The following is a 10,233-nucleotide window of genomic DNA, read 5'->3' on the forward strand; positions in this document are numbered from 1 at the left end:
GTATCCACAGTGACAATTAAGCAGTCGCACTTTTACCGCACATCGGGAAATTGAGTAGAATTTGCATTGATTTCCTCGTGAATGAGTATTTCTTCATTTGCGTGATGCATTTTGCTTCTGTGAATATTGCGACCGTTATTCATTTCTGTCACTTCTCGTTAGCCCTTACACCTTAAAGTAACACATTACTGGTGGTGAACGGTATTTTGTTAACACATTAACTGCTCCTGCAGAAAGATTTTTAAATTAATCAATAAATATTCACTTTCTTCCAGCATATCATTTGTCACTGCTGCGATTGGGAAATACTGCAGAGTCTGGAAATCTGACATGAAAACAGGTCAGACAGCACGTGTGGAAAGAGAAACACAGTTTGTGGTTGATTGCCTTTTCATCAGCTTTGAAAGTTTAATTATGTTTCGCTTGCCACACTTGTTGGCGACCTGTAGGTAAGTGGGCTGTTTTAGCTCACTTGGTTGGACAGCTGGTTTATAATGCAGGTAGACCAGCAGGCACGGGTTTAATTCTTGTACTGGCTAATGTCCTTCATTCTCAGGTTAAAGCGCCACTGCTATGGCCAAGTGCTGGAAAATGGGATTAGGTTGGTTAGGTGGCTGTTTTTGACAGGATGGACTGAAGGACTTTTTTCTATGCTGTAGACCTCTATGATTCTATGACTAACGTCCGTTAGGGAAGGAAATCTGCTGTCTTTCCCTAGCCTGACCTACATGTGACACCAGACCCACAGCAATGTGGTTGACTCTTATATTTTGTCAGGGATGGGCAATAAATGTTGGCGCAGTGACACCCACAGCCATTAATACATTTTTAAAAAGGTTGGGCATGGAAATTTTCCCTGCTGCTTTAGAAGTTTCACTATACGTTGCCTTGTCAAGGGACTCAGCATTTAAACACATGACGGGCTTGATGTTGTTATATTTGCCCATTAAATACACACTAAACACACCAGCAAAAGTTAGGTCTTGCCCATTCAAGTTTAAGTGAATTGCAAATGATGTGCTAAACCTTAATTTCTTCCTACCAACTCCTCTGACACTGAAAATAAACTTTTACAAGTGCAGACTGTTACTTCTTTAAATTTTAATTTTGTTGGACAGTTTTAAAAATTAAAACATGTAAATAATTTTATTTCACTAAAGATTGTGGCATATAAGTCAACCTGGCATGTAAGATCACAAAATAGTGTTTTTGTGTATACTCAGTGCATAGTTAAGCCCCCTTTTTCAGCCACAACTGGTATGAGTAGACATCTTCAATTTGTCACTCTGTGCCTGCATTTGTACTTACCAATGTCTTATAACAGGATGCAAGGGGTAAAGCAGGCGATACGAGCTGTGTTGCGAGGATGCATGGAGTTTGGAAACACGGCCACACAAAGCAGGCCCCAATTGGAGAACAATGAAGACAAATATGTCTTCAAACAAAATGAATGAAGGATGAAGCTTTTTTCAATCTAAGCATCGTAGCGTTTGTTAACTTGTGCAGTGACTGTGCTGCAGAGCTTCAGTCAGGAAATTAGGCGTTCGTGAAAAGTTGATGCGAAAATGGCAGAAGGAGGAATCCACCCTGAAGAGTGTGCCCAATGCACCATAAGAACAGTGACCAGACCTTGAGAGGCATTTATTGGATTGGGTCCTTAAAATCATCTGAATAGTTACATCAACGGACGGCACGGTGGCACAGTGGTTAGCACTGCTGCCTCACAACACCAGGGACACGGGTTTGATTCGGACCTCGGGTGACTGTGGCGTCTGCACATTCTTCCTGTGTCTGCGTGGGTTTCCTCCAGGTGGTCCGGTTTCTTCCCACAGCCCAAAATGTGCAGATCAAGTGGGTTGGCCATGCTAAATTGCCCCTAGGTGGGGATACGGGGATGGGCTGGCGGATTGGGCTTTGGTAGGGTGCTCTTTCAGTGGGTCATGCAGATTAAATGGGCCTAATGGCCAATTCTGCACTGTAGGGATTTATGATTCTATGAAAAATGCAATGCATATGTACTCACTTAAGTGTGCAATTAGCTTATTCAAGAAACTGTGCCACATTAATTTAATATGAATTACAGTGTTTTTCAAAATGGAGACCACCCACACCAGTGGTTCACATTTCATACTCTGTGGATAAATCGAGCCCTGTGTTTGGAACAATATTTGGAGGCAGCTGGGTCAACCTGTTCTCCAACGTCGATGATAGATTTTTCTGTTCTTCTTCTCTTGCTCTCTAAATCTCATCATTCTTTCCATTGCTTTATTTCACTTTCTGTATATTATTTTGCAGTGAATTAAATAGTCCAATTTGAACCTCCTGGTTCAATCCAGGGTCAGAAATCTGACACATCAGTCATTACCGGTTCCATATCCCAAACAGGGTCTATGTCAATGATGCAATGCTGCCTTTAAATGCAGATCTCTAATTTAGAAAATGGAATTAGAATAGTTGTTTTTGACCAGTGCAGACACGATGGGCCGAAGGGCCTTTTCTATGCTGTAGATCTCTATGGCTAAAACTATTAGCTATAATTTAATGCAATCAGCTGACAGTAGACCTAGGGTGCGATTCAGCGACCACATTGCCCCCGGCGTGGATCCAGGCGCAACGGGTGAATTGCGCGAGAGCCCGAAATCAGACTCTGCACCGGGCCAATCGGGCGTCACCTGGCTCGCTTCGCCTGGCACAATCTGCATCTCGCCCAGTGAGGGCAAGATCCAGATCTGCATTTTTTAATGGTTTAATTTACATACCCGGACACCGGATTCACCCAGTGCTGGGACTCAGCGGCTGGACCTGTGAGATCTCACCAGGGCACCCTTGTTGTACTGATCCACACAAATGTGGATCAGGCATAACGGCATCTCAGGGGATCTTGCAGACCATTGGAGATCCTCGGGAGATCGGTGAAAGGACAGGGTGGTGCCCTGGCACTCCCCCTGGTACCTGGGCATCTTGGCACTGTGAGAACACCTGGTTGGCACTGCAAAGATGCCAGGGGCACTGCCCGAGTCCCAGGACTAGGGTGCCAAGTTGGCACTGCCAGGGTTCAGGCCCGGAGGGGGTCTTGCCAATTGGGGAGAGGGAAGGGAAGCTTCCCAGGGGCCTGGACAAGTTAAGGTGATGAAGGGGTGAGGTCAATAAAACAGAAGGGGGCCTGAAGGGGAAGGAGGGGAAGATCAGTGCTGCTGGCCAAAATGTTCCAGAGTCGCTGGTTGCCTCCATCCTGAACTCCGGAGCCAGCCACAGGCATTTTTCAGATGCGTCCTGTTGTTCCAAACATTTTCGCACTGGCACCATGGAGACTCAGGCATGAGTGGTTTGGACCTTCGTCTGCATCCTATTAGTATGATGCAAATGAGGTTCATGTTGGCCTCTATTAGGTTTCTCGATCTGCCATGGCAGGCCAGTTTCTCGATCTGCCATGGCAAGCCCCAGCCCCCAACCCCCAGCCCCCCAGCCCCCCCCCCGCCAAGGCCTGCATTGAACTCATCAGTAGGGGCTTGAGAGAATTCCGTCATAGACATAGAATGTACAGTGCAGAAGGAGACCATTTAGCCCATCGAGTCCGCACCAGAAAGACCAACCCATCTGAACCCACACCTCCACCCAGGGCAGATCATATAAGAATCATTTCATTTTCATTTCATTTTTTCAAGACCTTGGACTGAAGGTCTGGACAATCCCTGCACCTGAGATGGGAGCTCAGGACGCAATAGAGTTGCCAAAGCTGTGGCTACTTGGTCATGTGGTGTGGGGCAAGGGTGGCATGTGGCGTTGCCAACACAGAATTTGAAGTAAGGTTTGGGAATCAGTGTGGTGGCCAGGATATGAGTCAGTGGCCTTTGAGGGGCAACTTTAGATGATGAATGGACAAAGAATGGTCTTTAGGAGACAGAAGTTAACTGTCACATCTCTCTTCCACACTGCAGAGAGGAGAATGTACAAAACATGGGACCTGATGATCGCACTGTCATTCTTCTTGCTCGTAGGTAGGAGACAAGAAGAAGGTATTACGGAGGCTGGATGGATCTGTGAGGACTTTGAGTTCTGGCACCGCTCAGCTTGCCTGGGATCTCTCCCTTTTGTTGTGTGCCAGCTTCTCTTGCATGAAAACAGATGAGAGAGTGTAAGCAGGATGCATGCCAGGGCAGATGGTAAGGATGCCTGGCATGTGTATGGTGAGTGGGACTAGCGAGGTGATGAGGACACGACTCGCAGGAGAGATGAAGATGTGTGTGGGAGAGTGAGTGATGCTGTCCCTTGAGCTGGGAGTGAGTGTGATCCCTGTGGATGTGTGATGGGTCTGTAATGCTGTGAGTTGAGAGTGATTTAACCTGACAGAATGGAGGAAGCCATTCATCCTTTGCACTGAATGGCTACCCGCTTCCTCATGAGCATTGCCACTGCCACCCATGCTGGATGAGTGACCTTGCCAGTTGGTTTACTTCCTGAGCACGGGTAGAGGTCATCATTGGCCTGCAATGCATCATGTTCGGGGGAGGTTGAAAAACCCAGGGGTGGATTTCTTGCCCGTCGTCACTTTTCGGCAGCCTATGATGCGTGGCTGGTGTCCGCATGGGGTGACCTTTAAACGTGGTGCCCCGATCATTGTAGCACTGAGGGATAACGGGGTGGGCAAATTAGAGGCCGCCCTCTAGTGATACAGCGTAGAAACCATGGATGACACTCTTTGGCACTAAGTGCTGTGCTATGCGGCTGAAAAAAACAGCATCTCTGTCCGCGAGCTCAACACTGCTTTTCCCGCCCGTCACTGGCCTTTGCTGAATCCTGGGAAAATTTCACCCTCCTTTTGCCAATCGTCTGTCCACTCACTTAACCTATCTGCATCCCTTTATGATTCTAGGTCCCATCTTGATAACAAAGCTTTCTGTGTGTAGTCTGTTAGAGAACTTTCGAAATATAGCTTTCTGTCATCAGCAAATTTAGCAAGCATACATTCAGTCCCTCCAGTAGGTCATTGATATAGATTGTAAATGGTTGAGGCTTCAGCACTGCAGGGTGAACAACTCTCATGGAGAAAATTAAGGGACAGTCTGCCATTGCAGTCTGTATGGGTGGGAGAGGTGGGCTGCCAGAGCAGTGAGAGCAATGTGGGGGGTCCTGTCAAAGCTGTGAGAGTGCGCAAACATGAAAAGAAGAGGCCTTGCACATCATCAGAATTTACAGATCCGAATGCAGGCAAACAATGTGCCAGCACCATGCAGCCCAGGGCACTGGACAATGGACTAAGACACAGGATTCTCCTGTGAAATAAGGGACAGTTGGTCACCCTGTAACATTGATCCCTGTGGCACTCCATGAATAACAGCTTGCCAATCCGAAAATAATTCCATTATCCATACTCTTTTTCATTGCAGCTAACCAACCCGCTATCCATACTAATCTGTTACCACCTACACCATGAGCTCATATTTTGTGCATTGGCTTTTGATGTGATGCCTTATCGAATGCTTTTTTATAAATCCAAGTACTCCATCAAAGCCATAGCGCAATTCTATCAAAAAGCTTCATGACAAATTGCATCTCCAACACAGCTGTGTCTGTAACTATGAATTTCATGATGTCGGCTCATTTTAGGTAGCCAAAGTTGATCTCTGTAGTGTCGGTCACAGCACAATGTGGGTATGCATTGGGGCTGGGACTTATCAACTTTACAGGAGAGCTGGGGAATTCATCAACTTTGACAGTGATGCACGATCAATTGCACAAAGACGAGAGTTGAATACAACTGAGGCTTTATTACACTAAGATGTGTGGCCTCCTACAGCAGCTGGTGAAATGGCTGCTGTATGGGGAGCACACATATTTATACTCTGCCTACTGGGTGGAGCCAGCAGGCAGGGACTACCCCCATACCTGTAGTACAGGGTCTTACCACACATCTCCTAATATTATCAACAGTGGTGATTACCACAGACAGCATAGTGAAATAGAAGCACTGACTTTTACGGGGTTGTTGGGTTTCCCAAGATCCATGGTACAATCGATGGCACCCGCATTATTTGCAATCTCCCACAGAAGTCCCCCTCAATCAACTCTCTCAGTTTGCACATTGTGAGTACACCATGCAGAAATCTTCATTTCAACACCTGAGATGCTGAAAGATATCACACCTTTCAAAAATCAAACCTCTCTGACTTCTTCAGGTGAAAAAAATACACCTGAAGCTGTTCATAGTGGCGCAGTGGTTAGCACTGCTGCCTCATGGCGCCGAAGAACCAGGTTCGATCCCGGCCCCGGGTTACTGTCCATCTGGAATTTTCACATTCTCCCCATGCCTGCGTGGGTCTCACCCCACAGCCCAAATATGTGCAGGGTAGATAGATTTGCCACGCTAAAATGCCCCTTAATTTGAAATATTTTTCTTAAAGTTTGGCCGTTCAGAGCCACCTGCCTCATACTTAATCAAGGTGGAGTCTCGTACCAGTCACCCTCGCACCTGATGAAATGATCCCCCCCCCACCAATAAACACCATGGGGTGGGCAGAAGATTCTGCCTAATGTTTCTACTGGGTTGTTCATTGGGAGGGTCATTGGCCCATTTTTAATATGCATGTTGCTTGCATGCTATTAATTGAAGATTAGATGCACGTTGATAGGAATCAGCATATTTTCGCAACTATATGCCAGGGACTGCATTCACTCTGCCTAGAACCACAGAACCACAGAATATTACAACACAGAAGGATATAATTAAGCTCATTGAGTGTGTGACAGGTCTTTCAAACAGAAATCCAGTTAATCTCATCTTTGGCTCTTTCCTCACATCCCTGCATTTTTTTCTTTTTCAAGTAGTTATCAAATTCCTTTTTGATAGCTACTGCTGAATTTGCTAAAACCACTCAACCAGGCAGCACATTCCTAATCTTAACCATTCGTAGCATAAAGCGTTTCTCTAATTTCGCCACTGATTCATTTGCTAATCACCTTCAATCTTCAACCAGTCCCTTCTGGTTATTGACTCCTCAGCAATTGGAAATGGGTTCTCTTTATTTACTCACTTTCAACCCTCCACGATTTTAAACAGATCTGTCAAATCTCCTCTTGGCCATCTGAGGAGAATGACCCCAGCTTCTCCAATCTTTCCACATAACTCTGCTCATTGGAACGATTCTATTAAATTTCTATTATACTCTCTCCAAAGTCTTCACATTCTTCCGAAAGTGTAGTGGCCAGAATTGGACACAACAGTCAAGCCTGGGTCGAATTAGTGAGTGTTTTAGGCGGGTTTATCATTTTAATCTGGAAATAGCTGAAGCCCAAACATTGATCTTTGTTGCACTCCACTCGTTGCAATCTGTCAACAAGAAAATAATCTGCTTACTTCTACTTTCTGTTTATTAACAAATCATCAATTCATGCCAATATATTGTTCCAATCACATTGTTATCACAGTCTTTTGTATGGGAACTTATCAAATGCCTTCAGAAAATCCCAATAGCTACATCCACCTTATCTATCCTGTCAGTCACACCCTCAGAAGGCTCTAATAGATTTACCAAATGTATTTTCTCTTCTGCTGCCTAAACATGCTGTGATTTTCCAAATGCCCTGATATCAATTGCTTTTTGTAGGGTCTCGCATTTTCAATATATCGGGCTAACTGGCCTATTGCTGGCTGTTTCCTCTCTCCCTCCATTTTCAACAGCAAGGTTACATTTTCTAATTTGCAATCCATAAGAAAATATAGCAAATTCTGGAAGATCAAAACCAATGTATCACCATCTTTACAGCCACCTTTTTAAAAAACCTTGGCATCTAAACCATCAGGTCCATGAATTTATTAGGTTTTAATCACATTAATTTAGCCAGCATGTTTTCTTTGATAATTTTAAATGTTACCAATTCTTCACTGTCATTAGACCCATGGGCCCCAATTATATTTGGTATCTTGTTGGTGTCTTCTATTGTGAAGTCAAGAAACAAAGGATTCTCTGGTCCCGAGCTACGTTTTTCACAGCAGTGGGAAGCGACGCGCCATTCACAAGCGGTGGGATTTTCTGTTCCTGCCCCTGTCAATGGGATTTCCCATTGAAGACACCCCACGCCGACGGGAAACCTGTAGGTGGGCTGCTGGTGGGACCAGAGAATCCATCCGCCAATAATGGCCGGAGAATTCCTGCCAAAATGTTTGTTTAATGTCCCTGACATTTCCTTATCTACCATTATAATTTCCTCTGCCTCGAAGGGACCCATATTCTCATTCGCTAAACTCGTACTGCACTTGTGGAAGCTCTTACAATCCGTTTTTATATTTCTTTCAAATCTACTCATGTATTTTGTTTTACTTCTCTTTATCAATTTCTTGTTCCTCATTTGGTGATTTATAAAAACCTTCGGCTTTCTAGTCTTTTGGCAACACGATAATTTAATCTAAATTATCCCAAACTTCTCTCATTGCAGTTGGGCCGATTTTCTCATTGGAGTTTATATTCCTCAAGGGAATGTGTACTCTTGGAAAACAATGAAATATGCTTTAAATCCATGGTATTCACTGGAAAAATAGTGAGAGACAATTGGACATTGAGAAATTCGAATTGGGCCACAAGTAGAATTTTAAAATGACTTATGTGGTGTGACTGAGCCGCCGCGTTGGACCCGAGCGTGCCGGCTGAATCACGGGAAAGGCCAAAATTGAGATTCACTCTGGGCTTGAACCATTTTGAGATTCACATGACCCGCTCCTGATGCAGAGTTCTGGATCTCACCCAAAAATGGTGAGAAGCTCGTTACGCCTAATTTGCATTCATTTCAATCTCATTGACGAGATTGAGGTTGAATGCAGCGGCCTCTCGGGAGTCACCTGTCTCCCCAGTGTGTCGTCACGTTGGCGTTGTTTAGTATTCCTTTTCAAAAACATTAATCTGGCGCAATGGCTACTGCGGAGAAGCGGAGGAGGTGAGTAGCACTTTCCATTTACCGGCTTGCAGCTCAAGGGCACCAGAGCTGCTGGCCCAGTGCTCGGTGAGAACAAGGGGGAGCAAGGGGAGCCTTCAAGAGGGTTGGGTTGCTTGGGTGGCTGGGGGTACTTGCCATGTTTACATTTTTTGAAGACTATAACAGGGGCAACCACAGCTGCAACCTGTCTGTCCTACCAAACTCTTCCAGGACAGATCCATGCTGCAGCTTCTCTCATGAAAGTCGATTTCACCCCTTTTGACTGTGAGCAGCCTCCATCTTCACAGCTGAAGACTATTTCATAGGAGGGATTAGCCTCGTTAGTTGTGACAGCACTTCATGCTTCTAAACTCTTAAGTGCCTCCTCAGAGAAACAGCTGATATGTCTCAGAGGACGATAAATGGACTGGATGTCCAGCAACCTTTGATGCCTGAACAGTTTGCCTGTACTCTAGGAGCGTCAGTACCATACAGGTGGCTACCAACAATCAAGCACTAAAGAGCAGGGCTTCATCACTCCGGATCCGCTCTCGGACAAAGAGAGGCATGGCCTCACTAATGTTGCTGGCAGAGGTCTGGGGTCGAGGGGTTCTTGATCTGGCTGGGAGTGAGTGTGCAGAATGAGGTTTGTCAGTACAACTGGCTCACTGGACGGTTTTGGGAGGGAAAGGGGATCAGTCATTGCAAGGGTGGGAGGCTTGGGGAATTTGAGGGTTCTGGGATGGAAGCCCTAACTGATTGTCGGTTTCTTTCCTTCTCCAATTTCTTCCAGAAAAAGATTGTTTGCTGGTGTAGATCCCGCGGAGGCTGCCCTTGCTCTGCTTGCAGCAGCCGAAGTGGGCAGACGCTGAAGATGGCAGCAACGTCAACGCAGGCTGGAGATGGCACCACATGTGCAGGGGCCGCTCACACCCTGAGGACCCGGCTGCCCGTCAGGCTGAGGAGTGGGTCAGAAGGGGAGGTCAGAGACAGGCCAAGGTGTTCAGGAGTCATTGGTCCTCCCATGACCTGATGGACTGCATATGCCGCAGAAGATTACGTCTCAATAGGGAGACAGTGCGACACCTGTGCCACATCATTGCGGACATGGCACCCCGTGGAGAAGAAGAAGGATACCCATTCCCGGTGGCCATGACGGTCACTGTAACCCTAAACATCTATGCCATTGGGTCATTCCAGGGCTTGAGCATGGATCTGTGTGGCATTTCCGAATCTTCAGCCCATAGATGCAATTGGAAGGTGATGGATGCTCTGTATGCCCGGGCATCAGACGTCATCAACTTCATACCGGACAAGGCCCACTAA

The sequence above is a fragment of the Scyliorhinus torazame genome, chromosome 2, assembly GCF_047496885.1.
Source record: "Scyliorhinus torazame isolate Kashiwa2021f chromosome 2, sScyTor2.1, whole genome shotgun sequence".
NCBI lineage: Eukaryota > Metazoa > Chordata > Chondrichthyes > Carcharhiniformes > Scyliorhinidae > Scyliorhinus > Scyliorhinus torazame.